A 22,196-nucleotide genomic window follows, 5' to 3' on the forward strand; every position below is an offset into this window, starting at 1 on the left:
TATGTTTATTCACCCCACACTCGGGTAAACTAAAGAAGCTTTATTTAAATTTGTTTCCAGGATAATTGGTAGGTTCACAAACAAATTGTGTAAAGCAGAAAAAATGTTTTTAATCAAAACCTCAAAATTCAATTTCGCTGCGTGCCTCTTAATACTAATTCGTATTAAAGTCATTTTTATATGCATAGATTTAGTGGTAAGTTGTTTTATTTATGAAAATCGAATATAATACACAGTGATGTATTATCTACATTGTTCTTTTTTCAAACGTACAACTAACATAGAATTTATTATCATTTCTCTATGCATTGTGTCGTATATCGGTGAAATGTATCCCTTAACAATTAATAGTGCTAGTATCTTTTGCCCGGTCACACATAAAAAATCGTCTCCACTGATGATCACAAATCAGAACTGCTGGCACTGTTGCAACACTCTCCCGCGCACACAGACAGGACTATGACGTGACAGTGACATCACGTGGTTAGCCGAAACCAATCACTGACCACGGCCTAACCAGCTGTTGCTAGTAGAGTACACGCTTCATAACTTTGCACTCCGGCACTAAGATGTAGGAAATGATGTAATATTTAAAAAAAAATTTTTTTTTACATATATTATCTATATTTATATATTACTACATAAGTGAATAACATTAAAAAAATTATCTATTTTTATTCGAGGAAATCAAACAAAGAGGCATATTAGTGTAGTAAAATATGCAAAAAAAGTTATAAAACATTTACTCTACCGTCCGACTTGGTTGCCACAGAGGCCAATTATGTTACGTTTAAAAAGTCGTCGTCTTATTGCGCACGTGAAGATCTCTTCATATAGTTTTGTATGCCCGTATTGTTTTAGCTTTATTTTTTCTATACTTACTATAATATATTTAATAATCAAAATCATTCGCTTGTTGTTAGTTCACCATGCTCCTCTCTCTCATTAGCACTTTTTATTAGATTAAGTCTTTGTAAACTCAGTTAACGGATGCTTCACATACAAACGCTCGGCCTCGTGATACGTTTGATTAAGACCGAGTGTGGTGCGAGGTGGGTTGGTTTGGAGGGGTCTATGTTTGTGTTGACCGCAGAGCAGCATCTGCAAATGCAACTATGCAACATTTTGCTATTCTACGTGCGGCGTTGATCGACACATCTCAGTCTTAGTACTAATCATTAGTACTCGCTATTCGCACTAATACCGACAATTGTAAACAGGCCGAATTCTAATACTTATTACTAATTACCATGTTAATTGTAAACAAGCATTTAGGCTGATATTTAGCAGCCTCTGGTCATATTATTATCGTACAATCTCTACATCAAAAATTTCGCGCGAATTTTTCTTCGGTTTTCATAATAATATTTTATGATAAAAATATAACCACAAAAACCAAATTGGGCATTATATTTTAATATCACCTAATTTTATGTAATTAGGTATGTATGTTTCACTTTAATGGTGGTTCTCAATTCTTGGTGGAGAGATATTGTATTAATTAAAATAAAAGACAATATTGTGTAATACCTACTGTACCTACTTGAGATTATATCTATACATCATCTCGGTTATTTTACAATATTATTATAACATGATTAATTTATGTTAAGTAATTGAATACTATGACATCTTTAAATGCAATAATATATTATTAGTTTATACAATAATAACTAATAAGTTATTAAATACATTTTCATCAATGTTTAAAAGTAATCAAATGAATGACTCACTTTAAACTAAACTAACTAAATATTGGCATGGTTCAATCTGTGTCAATATTCATTTAAGCTTGCCTTCTGATTATCGCAGTCATTGCTTCAAAAATCATATAAGTAGAATGATTCATTGAGATTCTAGGAAGGTGAATTATGCGCTGATTTCAAACTATTTTTTCTAATGAGGGAACACAGTTTAAATGTTAGAATCATCTACAAAGTCACTAGTGGAGCAAATTAATATTTTAAACAATACTGCTGCTAAAATAAGAAATTTTCCTGGACTAATTGGAATAAAAATACGTACAAAATTAAATAGTGTTTTAAATAAATATACTGGACTTCAAACGCTGCAGAATATTAAAGCTCTTTTGGAAAATCCATCACATGCCTCAGATATTTCAATTTTTTCTACTTCAGAAATAGTCTCATTTAGATACTCAATAATAACATCTGTAGAAGTGGAAAGAAGTCCATTTATAAAAATTTGCTAAGATCAAATCGTCAAAGGTTCACTTTCGAAAATTTGAAGCATTATTTTATTATTTATTGCAATAAAGCGTTTTCTGTTTGTGAATAAATAATATATTAAACTGTTGAAATATATATGATTTATTGTAATACTTACTAATTTAAATTTTTAGCACCTATTTTTGTTTTTTAGCACATATTTTCGAATTATATCTACATATTTTAGGTACCTATTATTCATTTTTTAGCACCTAAAAAGGATTCATAACTTTGTCGTTATAATAGTACCGTCAATAATTACAATACCTACATCATACGTACATACTACATTAAAATGTAAGCACTTAAATTAATATATGCATTCTACCATCATTAATTAATAGACAGTAAGCTGATGTCAGTCAGTACCTCTCCTCAGTCCTTACTCCTTACCCCATTTAAAAAGCGATCTTTAAAGTATTTCATTTATAAATATAATCTAATCATTATTTTATCTCACTTCTAAATAATAAAACTGTGGAATTTTCATTGAAGACTAGCATAATTATAGCTCTGTAGGCATTGATATATTATTTGTCATCGCCAGCGATCATTGGCCCCGACGTTACATAAATGTTTGATAAATGACAATAATTGACTGCTATATTTGCGTGTTGTATTTTATTAAGAATCTACGGGAAAATGTGATGATTAAAAACATGTTAATGACCTACGTAATAGAAGCTTCTCAAGCGTCATATCGTAGAAGGATCGGAATCGTAGGAAAATCTTACGATAACCATACACACACGATTAAAATAGGTACCGTATCTACACGTTTAATATTGTAAGTTATGTTATTATGGGTATGAAGCAAGGCCGAATTTGTAAGGGTAATCATGGGATTATACCTACTAGTTAGGTACCTATCGAAGAAGTATCTTATTACATTTGTCTGGTGAATTGTTGGGCCAGTAGCGTGATATCCACTGATATATAATATATGTGAGCGTACTATATTGTTTAGTAATTGTTTATATCTAATAAATTTAATTTTTGCACTCGAGACCCAGGTTTTTCAATGAACCCATTAAACGCCGATATAGTTACATAATTTCAAGTAGGTACAATACTGAAATATAGAAATATGTAATATTACATATAGAAATGATTATAATTTTACATCGTTGCATGTGTTTTAGTGCACATGTCCACTAAGCCGTGGCATGGTGGTTGGATGTCTATTCGAGTGACGAACCTAGCAGGGAATGGTGATAATGATAACGTTTATCGTGATACCGTGAAAAATTTCACAGCGTGTGGTCTGACTATTTATCAGTATGTATTTGTATTTTTTTATCTCAAAAGTCTGACGCAATATATTTAAACTTGTCAAATCTTGTTCAAAGATCTCGGTATACTGTCTAAACACGTGTATAGAACCGCGTGTCTGAGCGAACTGCTAACTGATGGATAATAAATTAAGTGAAATCTCTTAATTAGCTTTTAACCATCAGTAAAGAATTCAAATACGACTTTTTAATACATCATTAAATCCACAATACGTCCCCCACAGTGTCTCATTAGAAAGGAAGAACAAAATATAAATGTTAACCATTAATTTTGAAATATATTTATGATAAAATTGTATTGCGTTGCAGGGTAAAGTTCTTATATTGTCGCGTTTTTACGAATTTAAGATTTTAATGCCAATGTGTGTAAATAAGTATGTTCTTTTTTGTGTATCACAGATTTTGTCACACCAAAACAAAATAAATCAATATTTTATTTTCTAGATAAATTTAGCTTAAATAATTGAGAAAATTATTATTTTATTTTACAACGTTTTTCTAGGCTCGTATTCTTATTTGTCCGGAGATTCTTTGTCCGGTACAAATCTTGCAATCGATTTTTAACTAACATCCCGACTAGGGAATTGTAGAATATATCAGAACATGATGCCAAAGCATTTTTTTTGATACTTTCAGCCATCTTTAAGTAGAATTGAATTCATTTTCAGTTAATTCTGTTTTGTATGAAAAGTTATTTCTGAAGAAATCCGTAATCCAATCCACTATTATTAATATATACGTGCGTTACTATGTAAATCAATATGACATCTCAAAATGACATTCCAGTATTATTTCTATCAAGTACAAATTTTTTTGATCGTTTAAGCTAGTCAAGTCAAGTTTATATGATTTAACAGAAAATTTAAAAACGTTGTATATAAAAAGTTCTTTTTATCTTGTAATTATTTTAACTTTAACTAAAATTATTAATTAACTATTTATAGAATAATAGGAATCGAGCCTGCATCTCCTGTGTTTATTCCCCAATCCGCGCATTGTCCACTATGCTACGAGGTGACATACTAATGACGACAAACTTTAACTATTGGCTCATCAGCGTTCTTCCAAATCAAGCTACTGTTGGCGATCGGTTTTTGTTTATTAAATCAAAGTAGGTACCTACTACTTCTACTAACCGACGTCACGGATTTCTCCAATATTTTATGTTGTAACTTACTCGTAAATGCTAATAATTTTTATTATTTTAATTGCTAACTATTTTTTTTATTTAACGAATATTTCACAAGAATTAAGAATGTACCATTCTAATTATTGAACATATTCCTTCCGGGTGTCTTACTTTTTTCAAAAAGATTTTTTCTATTGGTTGTAATTTATATTTTCTCAGAAGTTTTTTTCAAAATTATGCAAGTATGTTAAGTAAAATTAGTTATTCAAAACTTTGAATATTACACAATATAAAAACGTACTATTAGTACATAAATAATGTAAAAGAAATAGAAAAAGATACACCAATTAACTTCTAAGCAATAGTATTTTGAAAACTGTAATTAATTTAAAAACCGATTATCTCAGTTGCTACCAAACTGACTTTAGCACTTTTACCATAAACCACAGAATTCATGAGTGCCACGAATCTTCTACTGACACGGGCCTTGCGTATCGTAGAATGCCGTGAGAAGTTAGGTAAACCCATAAAGAAGTCGTCACGACGTCCTGACGAATAAAAGGTGTTATTCAATTCACCTACATACATAATTAGTATTTTTTAGTTCCTCGTGGCGGGGGTCGGACCTCCTACCTTTTGTGCGCGCCTGGCATATTTAAAATCGAATGACAATATTAAAACTATTTGGAGCTAATTTGGAGGTAGTGTTATCAATCATCTTTGTTACACAATCAAAATACATTTTACAAACATTATAATATTTCCGCAAACAATAGAGTACGCATTATTTGTACGCCCACTATGTGAAACGTGTTCGAGTCCCGGGTTTAGCAAATTGACATATTTTTTTAAATTTGCGTTTAGTATCACAGTAAGAACCTAATAAGTTGAGAAAGTGGCTAACATCCATTTCTCGTATACATAACTGACTAAAACAGTCATCACTCTGGAGGCCCATATGATTCTCTTCGGATCGAACATGTTTATGTGGAATTCTTAGGGGATTACAATTTTTTTTTTTCTACAGCAACCAATTTTTTTTTCCATCTTTTGTGCAGGCAATTGAAAATTGTCATTTTGACACCACATTTGAGACATTTTTATTTATTTTTGTGGCCAATCAAAGATTTTGCCTTCCAAATTTCGATTTGTGACCTTTTTTTCAGCGTTTCCGGTCAACAAAACGAAATAAATGCTTTCAAATCAACATTTCATAGTTTTTTTTGAGTTTTTAGTTTTATGTACTATGTATAATATACAATAATATCTATACCAATGGCGTTTTGAAATCAGACTTGCTTGAAATACACTATTTCTACCGAATACTCGATTAGACAGATTATCAAAACAAATAAATATAGTGGTGCTGTCATTAGTTCCTTAGGAATTATACTATATCAAAATAATGGTGAACTACTTGCAAAGCATGAAAAAGATTCTACCAAACTTAATAGCTAGTCACACGCCACAGCACATTTTCTCTCATAGATAGCAGTACCCGGTACCTAGTATGTCCGGTATTGAATTTATTTAAATATTTTTGAATAATTAAGGCGTGCCCCGCATTCGCAGCACATGAACCGCACGCCACTGAATTATATTCATAGTTTTATATCTTACATATTACGCAAACAAATAATATTGTATACATACTAGGTATAATAGCGGTTGGGAGGCATCGACGTTGATAAACGGAAATCACGTATGGTGACGTTGGAAGGGTTAGTTTTTTTTTTTTTTTACAAATTTTGATACACAGATAAAAATAATTGGTAAGATTTTAAATCATTACAATCTCTCTGGTCAGAGTTCCCATTTTTCCGTTACTATTTAATTACAAGAGAGAAAGGCGCTTTGATTTGGGAGGCAGTGAAATCTTTGTGAGTTTGATGATTTGATATCATCCTTCGCCTTAACTCTCTACCCTACATAAAAATAAATTCAAACAATAGTTTAAAGGTATTCTCTGTATTTATTCTAATCAATTTAAAGATGAATTTCTTTTTTAACATTGTAAAAATTCAATAAATAAAAATAAATTTTTTGAGGGTGACGAATTTTACGATAGCATTTTTTTTAAATTGATTCACCGTAATTAATTAATTAATATTATGTACCTATATTCATTCATCAATTATTTCATTCTCTATTTCCACTCTGTACACATGTGGAAATAATCAATCTTCAAGAGAAAAATCTGTCAAAAGAACTTGCGTCATACAAACTTACGAAGAATTTTACTAGCGTTACTTTATGCAGCTGTCTCTAATAATTGTCGACTTTAAAGTGAAAAAATATTTATTTAAAAAAATAAGTGTTTGAATTTCTGAATACGTATTCAAATTGAGCCACAATTTAATTTATATCAATGTTACGCCTGCCTAAACAAATATTGCCTTCACAAAGAGCGAAAGGTTCACAGAAACATATTATTTACTTATTAATAATTTTCCAAGTTATTATGATAGGCTAAAACGTCAAAAAATACAAATTTTCTATAAATTATAGTACACACTGATGTGGGCAATATCAAGAAAAGGCATCTCAGCTCAATTTAAATTTATCACATTAATCTCGGAATAAAATGTTAAATATGAAACCGCCACCACATACCCTTTTATGTTCAATTTTTAAAAACAAAGTTTTTGTTAGCTCTACAATATTCAAATATTTCCATTGACAGAAAGAAGATTATGAAAAATCTTTTTTTCAATTAATATTTGATAAGAAATCCCGAAAATAAAAATAAAAAATTTCAATTCTCGAGATTGGGGTTTGAAAATTTCGAAAATTTCTCGAGAATTCCCGAAACCCAACTCTAGTCACAATTAGTGGCTTATTTCAACACACATTTTTTAAAGTAGCAAGAATCTATCATGCTACTACATATTTTCATATATTATTTACATTTTTTATCACTCATGAAATAGATTGCAAGAAAACTAGAAAAAATTACATTTAAATAAAAAGAATCATTAATAAAAGTTAGTTGGCAACCCCTTGAGAATCACGACTCTAGGTTTGGGACTGTTCTAGTGTTTCCTTATTCCGTTGAAAAATATATTATTATAGTAATCTATTTTTAAAGCTTATTGGTAATATTTAGTTCAGATTTAAAGCGAAAATACATAGAATGACAATAAAATTGTAAGAAAGTCTTTGGAAAAAGAGGAAATTAATATGGGAGTATAAATATTTAAAGAGTATGTAATTAGGCCATTTTATCGAAAGATTCGTTAAATTAAAAGGGCAATAAAGAACTCGATACGGCTTTTTCTTAATTAAGAAATTATATCTTGCCCATAAGAAATTGTAGCAGTTTTTAATAGATTTCCGCGAATAATTAATATTATATCTTGAGAGAAACTGGATTGTCAGTGGCGTATTCAATCGTCGCATGGCAACATTTGTTTAACAGTTATTTTCTAATAATATACTAATATTAAATTCCAATATTAAACGTAGGTACTATGTTAATTTACAATATTACCGTACATATGCACAAGGGATTCATTCATCAAGATTAAAATAAAAGATTGCTTTAGCCTTTAACATATTTTAACGTTTTCGAAATATTTCGTTTGTGTCTAAAGTTTTTTTTCACGGCGTCCTAAAAATACTAATTAGTGGAATAGGTGATCCCGGGGTTATCCACGCAGTTTTTTCAACCATAAAATACCTAGGCAAAATGTCGCATCTAAGTAGACTAAAAGTAACATATCTTTTATGTCTAAAATTTTGTTCACGGTGCCCTAAAATACTAATTAGCGGGGCTCTCCACATAGTTTTTTCAAGCATAAAATACCCAGACAAAGTGCTGAATTTAAGAGACTAAAAGTAATATACCGTATTATTTGTTGTTTGAAATTATATTATCTGAGTAAACTCTGCTCCAGCCTTTGATGACCTTTGTTTGTGTATTAGTGACTGTAGGTAGGACTGTAGTGTATTAGTATAGTAGGGTGACTGAGGCGGCGAAGCCACGTCGACGGGGCGTTCGTTAAGTATGTGTGAACCATTCGGACAATCATCTTTCGTATTACTGATTTCACCATCACCTAGACAAGAGGCATTAAAGACTAAAACAGGCCGTACCTTATTTTAAAAAGCGTATTATTTTTCTAATTTACCGTCCCAAACAACGCATGCCCATCAAGCCACACGGGACGTCACTACAGCTATTTACATTTATCTTTTTATATGAACTTCTCCATAATATTATCTTCCTGAAAGTATTTTTGAAACCAGTTGCTAAGGTGCGATAGGTTATGTTCAAAAACAATTTTATTCGCGATAAGAAGCACTGGAAGTGCACCAATGGAATCTATCATTGTCATGCATCGGCGCGTCGTTTATTAAGATTATCTGGAATTACATAACAGTTTGATGCACCCAAGAGCGCCCGGCGCACAGTTTGAATACTACTTAGGGAAGTAGTACATTAGATCAAAATAAATAAATAAATAAATAAATAAAAACGTATTATTATTTAGCCGTATACTTGTTTATAGCAATAATAATATTATGTACTTACTATAATATGATTGAAAAAATATTATTTTTACCACGTTTTTCTTAGCTCGTATTCTTGTTTGTCCGGTGGTTGTTTATCCAGTACAAATCTTGGAATCAATCTTTAACTAACTTCTTTTGACATTTGAAACTTTTAGAATATATCAGAACACGATGCCAATGCATTCTATTAATACTTTTAGCCATCTTTAAGTGGAGTTGAATTCATTTTCAGTTAATTCTGTTTTGTATGAAAAGTTATTTCGGAAGAAATCTGTAATCCAATCCACTATTATTGGTTGCTAAGGGGGTGGTCCTAGCAACTTAATTATTAATATATGTGCGTTACTATGGAAATCAAAATGACATTTCAGTATTCTATATTTGTTTGTTTGTTACAAAATAGCAAAAAAATGGTTTGTTGATAATTGCCTTATTTGTTCTAAATTATTAATACATAGAATTGTCAGGTTTATATGATTCAACAAAAAATTTAAAAACGTGGTATTATATAAAAAGTTCTTTTTATCTTGTAATTATTGATGATATCTTTTGAAATATCTTTAATACGCCAATGTGGTAGGTCCATGACCTCCTTTTGTTTCGAATAATATTTAAATTTTGTTAAAGTTAAGATCGAATTTTATGTTGAAAGTTGAAACAAAATTGTTTAATTAAAACAGACTGTACAAAAACGACTAATTTTGTCAAGTCATTTCCCATTGACGAAGAATCTCCTCAATGGATCGTTCGTTATCTTTTTCATTCATTCATTCATTCATTCAATTTTATATCTAAAATCTCTAATCAAATAAATGTAGGCATCGAATGTTTATAAAAATGTCAAATAATGATAATATGTACGGATACAAATAATCATTATATTGATATAAGTACATTAAAAATAATCGTAGTAATAAAATATTTTGATTTCAAAGTTAGCTAGTAGGGCACCTAAAATAAGTCGATCTTTTCTTTTTTACTTTGTATTTTCTCGTTGTTGAATTGTCAAATAAATGTTAATCACATTATGATCGTTTTTGAAGTTATACTTCTTTTGGCACGTGTGGGAAATCAGATCAGAGTGTATTTTTGGCGTGTTACATATCATTTATTTTTTCACACGAAAAAAAACGCACTCGATTGGATTCGAGAACCAGCGATTGTTCGGTTATCAGCCGAATGCACTACCTTTACGCCGCAGTATGATACTGCAATCGTGACGATTATACAGTATAATATTATAGTTTAGAATTGTTCCGTTGTTTAGGCAGCGAATTTATTATTGTCGGCCATTACGTAAACAAACGATTAAACGTCAGTTATTAATATAAGTTAAAGTGTATAGAAATAAACCAGCGTCGTTCCAATAAGCGATCCTTTTTCTTGAGTGTGTAATTAAGATAATTAAGAGCTAGTCAAAGAATCCAGTTTATCACAAGTTTTGTTTTCGCTTTGTTACGCCAAAGAAGTATAACTTCTAACGCGCGTACACAAGTACACACACAATTTTTTTTGTTATGTTTGCAAGTTAAATTTATTTATTACAGAAACTTAAATGGTAATTTACTATTTACGCATTTTTAGAAATAGCCCTACACAATTTAGACACATATACACAGACATACGTTATAAGGGATGTTTATTTGGCTACGTAGATCGGTTTTAACTGAATGATAACTATCTAAGAAATTGGGAGCATCAGTAGTTTGTTCTTCCAAAGTGCAGAACTATCCTGCAATTAGTGAAACCAAATGTTAGGGTAATCGCTGATTGGTGACGAATGCGTGAAGTGAGTTAAGATGGACATAAATTCTTTAGATAACCATAAATAGATTGTTTACTTAGATTACTCGGTGTACTCCCTTGTACAAACATATTATAATACTTGTTTTTATAGCGTCCTTTTTAATAGCCAATTTATTTTATTCAACGAATAATTTAGGAGATTTTGATAATGTGACATTCTATATATTGAACATACATAATTTGAAAACATCTAATACCTACCTTGATTTAATATACAAAAACCGATAGCTTACATTATAACGCAATTTGACAAGTATTTCATATAATAACTACTGGTTAAATTCGTCGTAATTAAGTTGGATGCCCGTAGCTTAATTTATTGAAAGAGTATGTAGTATTTTCATTGTTTATAATTATTACTAATGATCTATTACAAGGTTTTGTTTTGACGATTTATGATACGCTTATAGAGTGTATTATTATTGGTAAATGATAAGGTAGGGGTTTTTTATAAATACAAACAACTATTCATAGTTGGTTTGTTATATTTTTTTTATTGTGATAAAATGTGTACCTACTTTATTGTATTGATTTGTTATATAAGTTAGAGTTAATAGTGTTCTTTGTTAGTGTGTGTTTGCCTTTTGGTGAGTGTACACAGTGCCTGAAGATGCCGAAAGACGAAACCCGGGTTGCAAAAAACGACTCAAATGGAATAGTAAAAAACTTAAATCCATTAGAATTTATTGAAAGAGCTTTCTTTTTATTACAACGTTTTTCTTAGCTCGTATTATTATTTGTCCGGTACAAATCTTGCAATCGATTGTTAGCTAACTTCCCGACTAGCTAGACATTTGAATCTTTTAGAATATATCAGAACACGATGTCAATGCATTTTTTAATACTTTTAGCCATATTTAAGTAGAATTGATTTCATTTTCAGTTAATTCTGTTTTGTATGAAAAGTTATTTCGGAAGAAATCCGTAAAAAGTAAAACTATTATTGGTTGCTAAGTGGGTCATAGCAACTAAATTATTAATATTAATATATACGTGCGTTACTATGGAAATCAATATGACATTTCAGTATTATTTCTATCAAGTACAATTTTTTTTTGATCGTTTAAGCTAGTCAAGTCAAGTTTATATGATTCAATAGAAAATTTAAAAACGTTGTTTTAAAAAGTTATTTTTATCTTGTAATTATACTTTATATTTTTCATACCATAAGTGAAAATATTGTTGTATATGTAATTTGTAATATTTGGTCAAATAAATAAACAAATTTGAAATGTAATTTAACGTTACATAATATTATTACCTCAAGTTATGTAAAAAAGGTTCACCCTTTCGTATTTATTTAAGGTTATTTCTAGTGATTTAAAACGGTGCTTCTAAAAATATACCAAGGGGGTTGGTTGCTTTCTTTTCACTTAGCGACTGGTTCAGTTCAGTTGTATTGTTAGTAAAGAGGTCAGACTGTTTTTCGTTCTATGGGATGACCCACAAGTGCCTTCTGCAGAATGAAAATCAATTTTCGTAACAAAACCTCTATAATAGAATTATGACAAATGCCAAGAAAGACTGAAAATGAGTTATGCATAATATTATGATTCTATTTTATTTTTAGAATACTTTTTAAATATATGATATAAAAAAGATTAGTTATCAAAAAAAGGATATCAGACCAGAGCATGGAATATGAACTGATATTTTTTTTTATTACCAAGTCTTGTATTTACACTGTTATCGAAATATAAGTTATCGACGCGCTGACAACTTATCTGGTAAGTATTATTTATTCAATAGTTTTAAATGACAGGATGTGGTGCCAGACTATCTCACATAGTTAGTAGGTATATAAATATGACATAACGTATTCGAAATGAAAGCTGACTTTACCACGTCGTTATAATACTAAATTTATTTTAATAGTTCTTGATTACGATCCTACGCGAATTTATATGATAAGATATTCATTAGAATTAATGATTGCAGTGAGGTTCCGTGGGGGTAGGCAGATTGAGCGTCGCTTGAGGGTGGCAGTTATCCAAAGGGCGGCAAATCGAGAAGAATCATTGAATATAATTATATTAGAGAGCCACCTAAACTTAGTAATAACGGAAATATCTTTCCATTAAATAATTCAGCTTACTGGTTGGAAACAAAATAATTATATATTAATTAGGTACCTACTATAGTTTTAACAGGACATTATTTTTTTTGGGTTCGCGATGTCTAGTTTACGTCCGTTATCCTTGGACGTCACGTTATTGGTGAACAGCAATGACACGTGCATACCTAATTTTAAAACTATCCAAATACCTATGTTTGCCAGTCACTCGTGAGTTTGGAAGTTGTCAGGTGTATTTTTAAATTTACCTAAGTATCTGAAACTGTAGACTCGCATTATTGTCTGTTGACGTAGAGATAGCATTTAAATTAGATTTAATGGTATAATTATACCTATCTTGTTAGTAATGTATCCATGCAACACATTTCTTAGATATTTGAGTCATGAAAGGTGATAAAAAGTACTGTATAAAAAAATGTGGCGGCATTTTGACACTGCCTAGGGGGGGGCATTTTGTCTAGGGACGTCACTGAATGATTGTGTATGAAAGGTAGCTGGTGGATGACAATCTTCCCATGCTTCCATCATCCCTATCAGTCCTTATTTTTTAACTGTCACACATTTAGACCAGATTGAATTACTTCATAGACAAGTATTTATTGGACACTTACCACCAATTGATCCACCTGTTATTACCATCTCACGTACCTATCATCACTATTTAATCAGTTTTGTGACATCTTTCATATCACGTATCTATTGGCTTATATGGTCATTCCTATGGCCCCACATCCTGAAGAGGGCCCCCTTACCTATCGTAAAGTTAAAGCCAGTGTGACGCTCTACAGTAGCGTTTTCCAAATGGTGTTCGAAGTAGGTATTCAGTGTATTTTTAAATACCTACACCTGCTTGAATCATGGAGTTGTCAGTTGTCGAATATCGACATATTCTAAAATTGCATCGCACAGCCATCTATTTTAAAGTAGTAATATTTTTGAAGTAAAATAGCGCCGCAAGCGACTTCTTTTAATGTTAGAGCAAGCGTACGAAGTTTGTTTATATCAGTTATCTGGTCAACCCGCCACGCCGGGCCCCCAGGCTAGAGTTCTGTTAGCTAACAGTTCCACACAGTTGATATTCTATGTCACATTGCACTACTCTGCATTTTGTGGATCTCTTCTACACAATGACATTATTAATGGACAACGCACTCAGTACAGTAGCTAGTAAGTAAATTAGCGGATAGCGACATTCGCATATGTATAGGTAGACGTCATGCAATTTCCATTATGCGATATCACGCATCGGGAATTTATAGCAATATCACCTTTATTGTAATGGCGTTAGAGCAGATTATGCCATTCGGCAGACCAGACAAGAAAGTGAGTGTCATTTTTTTTTCAGATGCTTCGTCCATATTAATGTCATTGCTTCTACATAACACTTTCATGTTTTACTTGTATATGTGAGCACTATTAATTGTAGCACACATTGGCTAAATACTTGAAGATTTAATAACAATGAGAGGCTATTTTTGAAAATATTTTTTAATCGATCAATGCGCGTGGACAATCTCATTCATTATTACGTACAAACGCAGTTGTTGACCTGCTCAATTTAAATTTGATTGATTATATTTGCTTCTAGGTCAGCCGAGCAACTTATCATTACTTTTCGAAAAGATAATTTGTGATACTAGGTACTCTGTGTCTATCAGTTTAGAACTCCTGCATCCTGTCCTAGAGGTCCATCATAACTTGTACAATGACAACAGTATCGAAGGATGGAGAGGTAGGCTGTTAAGATCCGACATAAATAGTACACACTTAACTTTGTCGGTCATACGTATTTGTTTTCATTGAACTAATATTACACATAAATTAATTGTAGATTGTGTTTGATAGTTTTTAAAAATAAATTAAACCATGCCTCAACCAAATGATAATAGTTTTAGTATGCTATGGACGATCCGAATAGTAGTGTTCAAATTCAGTCATACTTACTTATTTATTTTTATTTGGGGCACGGTCTAAAATGATCGTGACTACGTGACCGGAGGTTTGTGCAAACGACGCCTCCAGAACAAAACATAATTTGTCATAAAAATTCAACATCCGTCCATTTAATGTTTTGTTTATTGTTCTATTAGTAACAATAATAATATATTCATTGACATGTTTTCTTTTTCAAGTAAATGGGTAAAGTTTTTTAGTCATCTTTACACGATTTAAGAATTAATACCCCCGTCGCCATCACGAGACAAATTGACTTGTTCACAGTTCGACTTTCGCTCTCCGATTGCCAGCGAGTCCAAAATTTCGTCGCACCTATGGTTGAAAATTATTTGCCGTTTCATTGAAGTATGCTCTTAAGAATACATATTACAAATGGTGTTTATTAGTTAAATAAATTTCATTAGATCCTACCTAAAACTGAAGCATAATAAATAAAACTATTCTTATATCTATAATATATTCAAAATGATGTATGCTTAGATAGATAGACGAATATTTTTTTACTACTATCTAGTATGGCTTGGTATACAAACTAACAAACTAACACTATCTGCAATTTGTATGAATGACAAAGCTTAGTCTGCAGTATTTATGTCGGATCTCCAGTCAAGTCACATCAATAAATTTTGCAGAATCGCTGTGGATAGTTTGGGTGAGATTGTATTACCTTGCTGGACACCTTTATTATATGAACTACATTGGAAATCGTAGCAGAAATTGAAGGTTTGCTTAGATCACTGAATATAAGAGATATACAAGATATATTATTCTAACAGCAATAATATAAAAAATATAATATTTCTTCGTTAATTAATTGTAGGTATAGGTTTCGGGAGCAACCATCTAGTGGTGGGTTCAGGCCCGCCTTACCCATACGGTGCAATAAACTAGGGCAAATTGGTACCTACTGCGTTCAATATTTCACCTGAATAATATATAAATAGGTGAGCAAACAAAAACAAAAACAAAAACAAAAATAAAAATCCAAAATTAGTAATACCTGCCAATTTTATTTTTAAATATTCATTAATAATAATCACAAAATAATAAATATAAACACTGTAGGTCATATTGTGTAATTTCAATTTAATGTTGACTTTGCGACATTCTTCAACCTTCCATTGCAGTTGATCCAACTATGTTTATACAGTGAGCTGCACATAGAATCCATCAAGCAAGACTTGCTTTTCATTTTACTCTCCGCTACGTCTACACATCCATTATGCAGGCGTATACCATGGCGTAACGAACGTTAAACCTTCTTCAGTATTGTGTCGAGAGTGTCCCAGGAGTTACTTCCCGAGACCTTGGGCATGCACTAGAGTGTGTGTGATTCATATTTTGATATAATATATTACAATCAATCCTCGACGAGTAGATACCAAGTCGCGTCAGGCCAAATCGTGGATTAACAGGCAACCGATCTCGAGTGTGGAAGAATATGGGATAAACTTAAACACGTGTCAAGAATACGTCATTCTAAGGTTGTCCTTCGTTCTGACAACTGGTTTCGGTGTATGCACTGACTCTCATTGAATATTGCTGTATTTGAAGGTTGCAACACACACTATTGCATGTCTATAATGTGTGTTTCATTTACGTAGAATACTCACACATTCAAAACCCTGCTTCAAAATGTAGAGTATTGGGGTTATAGCCTCTCTGAATTATTAATAAACCATTTCTTTTATTTAATGAATAGATTCACAAGATTTTGAGAATGTAACATTCCATAATATTTTGAACGTACATAACATGAAAACACCTCAGATAGGTATATTATATACCCACTATAAAAAATCATATTTGAAAAACAATACGAAACTCGACGGGATTTGAACCCGTATAACCAAAATTGTTAGCAAGTTCAAGTATACATTATAACTAAAATATTTGGCGAGAGCCGGGCGTCGGTTAGCAATTAAGGTAATTAATATTCCTTGATTTAATACACAAAAACCGATAGTCAATAATAACGCAATTTGATAAGCATACCTACTAGTTTTAATTGTCGTAATTAGATAGGAGGCTCGTAGCATAATTGGTTAATGCACAGATTGGCGCGACACCAATGGTTATACGGGATCAAATCCCGTCGAGTTTCGTATATGTTTTTTTCTAGTGGGTATTTTATTTTATTTATTAAGGAAACAATCAGTTACACATTGATTACAAAGATTTAATAATAATGAAAAGTTATTACAACCAGCAAAGTTTCCATATATAAATTTTAATATAGGTATTTAATATAGCCTAACAAGACAGAAAGTAAGAATAACATAAATATAAATAAATAAAATAAGAAAATTACATGAGAAAAATGAGGAAGAATAATGAATAATTAATTATATTATGTAGACAAAAATGTAACATTTTTTTTTAAATATATGAGTATATATCGTCACTATTCTGGCAGATTGGAGATAGTGCGTTTAAATGAAACCGGTGAATTATTAAAAGGATCAACGGTGGAGAAATACATATTGTAATTTAAATAAGAGCGCCGAATAAAGGAGTTTTGTGCATAATTAGAATCGCTACGACGCGCGATGGTACAAAGTTTGGTTTCACGTATAAATCTGAGGTGTTTTCAAGCTATGTAGATATGTTTCTGATTTATATTTATTAATCTGTTCTGTGGTTATGAAAATGAATTATTTCAATGGCAGAAAGAAGGATAAGCTGTTTCAATATAATAATTGTGTCACCTAGTTATTTTTCTTGCTTAAAAGTACTCAAAAACTATTCTCAGAATATTAATATACCTTACAACATTTGCTAATATATTTCATCATATTTCTCAAAAAACCCCTCGATTCAATTTTAAATGGCGCCAATTTTCCGTCTTTCGTATTATAGACGTATTTATAATCTACAAATAATTGTATTGTATTGTATTGCGTCTATCTATGTGTGTAGTACAAATATAAGTGAAACGAGTGAAGAGAATAAAACACACTATCAACATCTGTTGCACGAGGGTTCTCAACCGGTTCTAGGTGATAACTTATATTTGTATTTTTGTATCCTAAAATTGAAACGTGAAATGCGCATGAGATGTCTTCGCAGATTTGACAGATAAATCAAGATGGTGGCCATAATTTAATGTAGGTAATAATATGTTTTCTTTACATACCCATTGTTTTAATGAAAATGTAGCAGAGGGCCGCAGGTTGATTGTTTTTTTTTCATATACGAGGTAGATATTATACGCAATGTAAATAATAGTTCTGCAATTTTTGGATAATGGAATTTTGGAATTCGGCCAGGGCCTATGAAACCGACATGCAAAAACCCTGGAAAATTATTTGTAGCGCGGTGATTCTGATGAATAGATGGTTGTTATCCTAAAGTGCAGTACTTACCAGTCACTGTTAATGCCAATTGGGAGGACAATAGCTGTACTTAACCAAAAATCCGTTCTAATATTGATATATTCCACTTGCGTGAATTTTAGTTTTCGTTAAGCTTAAAATAGGGATCTATTTAGCTCATTTGGTGTATATAATATACTTTTAAATGATTGTTCATTTTTAGTCATCTAATTACGCCGGTTTTTATTATAAATATTGTTGATATTGTTACTACCTGTTGATTTTTACAACGTTTTTCTTAGCTCGTATTCTTATTTGTCCGGTACAAATTTTGCAATCGGTTTTTAACTAACTTCCTGACTAGCTAGACATTTGAAACTTTTAGAATATATCAGAACACGATGCCAATGCATTTTTTTAATACCTTTAGCCATGTTTAAGTAGAATTGAATTCATTTTCAGTTAATTCTGTTTTGTATGAAAAGTTATTTCGACACCATTATTAGTTGCTAAGCGGATTGTCCTAGCAACAAAATTATTAATATATACGTGCGTTACTATGGAAATCAAAATGAAATGTCATATTGACATTTCAGTATTCTATGATCGTTTAATTATTTATTAAACAGAAAATTTAAAAACGTTGTATTTAAAAAGTTCTTTTTATTTTGTAATATTTCATGTCACATTGAGAACGTTTTGAATTTATAATTGATGAAGTTCACTACATGTATGTAAAAATAATGAACTTTGCTAGTTGACGTAGGCGTTCGAAAAAGGTGAAAAACTTGTGCTGTAATCGAATGTACACATCAATATTAAATTTTGGGGATTAAATGCTTTTGCTTATTATTACGTACTATAATTATATAGTCTAATAATTTATAAGCAACTGGCTGAAGTGCCCAGCTTCGCACGACTTGATGAATATAAAATGTATCTTTCTTAACAAAACAATAATAATTAGATAAATTTTTCCAATATCAATATTATAGGTAGGTAACTGTTTAAATAAGGTATCCGATATGTCAAAATAAGAATAATTCTGCCAGCAATAATAGTCAAACAAAAGAACACCAAATAAAATTGAATCCAAAATAAGCAAACATTCTCTTAATTTGGGGTAAAAAATTAAAAATGGAAAGAAAAAATAAACGTTCAGACCTACAAACTTATCTGAAGAATGTAATGGGGAGCCACTGTCGAAAACTACCCAACCAAGACTCGTAACTGGACAAAATCTGACATTCAAATTGAATTTTCAAAATGACGTCCTATGGTAGTTTGTAGTTCAATTTTTGGCCATTCTACAGAGAACTTTGTATGTCTGTACTTTATATTTCATAATCATTATTGATATACGTTTTATAACTTTGCACTTTTTACTACATCGATACGCCTCTTTGCCTGATTACCTCGCATATAATTAGAACAAAATGATATTCATTTGTATTAGGTAATATATTATTATCTAGTAATAAATAAATTAAATAATTAAATGTAAAACAAATATTTTTAGAACATATTGCATCATTTTCATCGTAGCGCCAGAGTGCATAGTTATGAAGCATGTACTCTACCTGTGTAGATAAATATATGTATGATGTTAATCATATACGCGTGGGATCAGTAAATTAAAAAGAAATATTATTTTCTTGCCGAGAAGGTAATATGAGTTCATACAGGGCTGAAATCAGTACTAACTTTCGCCACTATATGTTATTAGTTATACGTCGAAATTGCAACACGATGCTTCACGCTTTGAGAATTCCTTTCTTATCTCGTTTCTTTGAATTCTTTATAAAATAAAATATGTCATTAATTTCCAGTGTAAACTGCTGTCACACAACTTTCAAGCATATGAGATAATAATAATTTTAGCCTCAAATTAAATCTAAATGTGACAAACCTTTCAGTTTACCAACGACAATCAACAGAGTAGCACCCATAACGTACCACACTATCTTCAATAAAATAATTATATAAATAATATAAACGCGGTCAAACTATCATCACTTAAAAATATCTACACGGTTTTACGTCGCAGATTCGAAATAAAAATATTTTCACCGAATTTTATTAATCGAGTATTTTGAATTAAAATATTCGCCAGTTCATCTTCTGTTATAACACTCACGTGTTACGTTTTTTTTTATTTAATCAATACTTTTAAAAACCATTTAATAATGTTTTCTAAACATGGCGTCGTTTGTTGAGTGACTATACCAACAAAAGATTTTGTACTAAAGCAAAAGGAAGGGTGGAGAATTCAATTAATTTTCAAAATGTCGACGTGTAATCGAAATATAATTTATTATTGTACAATAAAATAACGCTCGGTTAACATTGATAATTATAATAGTCATTAATGAATAAATATCGAATAATCCCAATTTCATTAATATATATTACATAATAAACTCCATATATTTATATATTTAATACCAAACATAATAGTTTTACAAACTCAAATATAATAATTTCTTTAAACTAAAATATTTTGTGTCTCCAAGAATCCGTCAAAGAAGGAATATAATACTTGGGTAAGTTTTACTTTAAAATGTACGTAACTATATGAAAATTTGTTTCAAGAAGTTTTAAATACCGTTATGCTTTCTATTGCATATTTTTACTTAATTACAATTACAATGGCCGCGTCGGTCTATAACGTTGTGGATCCCAGGTTCGAATCCTGGGTCTAGCAAGTACACAATATATTGTTTTTCAATTTGAATATGAGTCAGAGTATGGACCTTATAGGTTGAACAAATGGCTGACATCTATTTCTCGTAAAAACAAAATCTGTTAAAACAAACCTCTACTCTGTGGAGGCCCATAATATGATCTTATTAGGATTGGGCATGGTCGACTGGAGCTCAATCCTGTTAATGGTTTGCTCGCTACATGAAAGTTTTATGTAATAGACAATTCGTTGAAACATATTGCTCAATTGACAAAACATTTATGTATTTCTATAAATTGTTGCGCAATATTGTTGCTATTCAGTGTAATATTAAAATGTGAAAGCACACTATGGACGTCAGTAATTCTTAATATAGCCCTAAAAATATCACTTTATTATAGGTGGGTAGTTACTTTACATTGAATTTTTTTTTGTCTACTTATCATTTATTCGCGTATTTAATTCATGCACCGCCCAGTTGTCCATCGTACATTTGTCCCGTCGCCCAGTTATCCTGGCGTCTAGTCGGCGGCGCTGAATTATCATAAACCTATAAATTTCTCCTCATTATGGTCAACAAATGGTATGGTGTTCGTGTTGTGTGATTCGGTATAAATTGTTATGGAGTTAATAATCTTTTTAAATTCAAAGTAGGTATATTATTAAATTAGTAGAAATCCAATAAATTTTAATGTTTAGTAAAACTATACATGGTTAGATTATTTTAATCTGTAGTTAATATAAAAAAATCGTAAAAGCTAAGATCATTAATTCTAAATTATTGTTAAATCATAACAAATGTGTTTGAAGCAACTTTTAATTGCATTTTGAACCTAAAAAATTGAATAAAATTGTTATTCAACAAATATAACAGACTAAGTTTTAAATAAATATTTCCCACGTTAAAACGTTGAATGCAGCCCTCGAAATGAAAAAGTTTACAAACCGGAGCGCTCGACAATTTTCTGAAGATATTTACATAGTCATCAAATCGTATGTGTATTTTATAAAAATAAGAGTGTCAGATTTTCTATTCTATGGCCTATCTAGCTCAGACGGTCAACATATTTTTTCCACGAGACGGAGCGATAATTTTACAAATTTCTAGGTAACTGATCAATGTGTATCTGAATTCTGAATTTATGACATTTTCCCTTTTCTCTCTCCCATTATTAACGAGTGGCTCACTATCAATCTTT

General features: G+C 30.9%; 1 protein-coding gene across 5 annotated transcripts in view; it reads left to right on the top strand.

Annotated features, from left to right (window-relative positions):
- Positions 1 to 22,196, top strand: part of ImpL2 (Ecdysone-inducible gene L2) — a 75,283-nt gene that overhangs the window by 12,689 nt on the left and 40,398 nt on the right. The window contains exon 1 of one of the 5 annotated variants that reach the window (XM_085954201.1): positions 20,721 to 20,857. The exons of the other annotated variants lie outside the window; for them this stretch is intronic. The gene's annotated coding sequence lies outside the window, so the exon portion shown is untranslated. Of the gene's footprint in view, positions 1 to 20,720; positions 20,858 to 22,196 lie in introns of those variants that run through there. 5 annotated transcript variants of the gene reach the window in all.

This window comes from Rhyacophila brunnea, unplaced genomic scaffold (genome assembly GCF_057557595.1).
Source record: "Rhyacophila brunnea isolate RB1 unplaced genomic scaffold, BYU_Rbru_1.0 scaffold_4, whole genome shotgun sequence".
Lineage (NCBI taxonomy): Eukaryota > Metazoa > Arthropoda > Insecta > Trichoptera > Rhyacophilidae > Rhyacophila > Rhyacophila brunnea.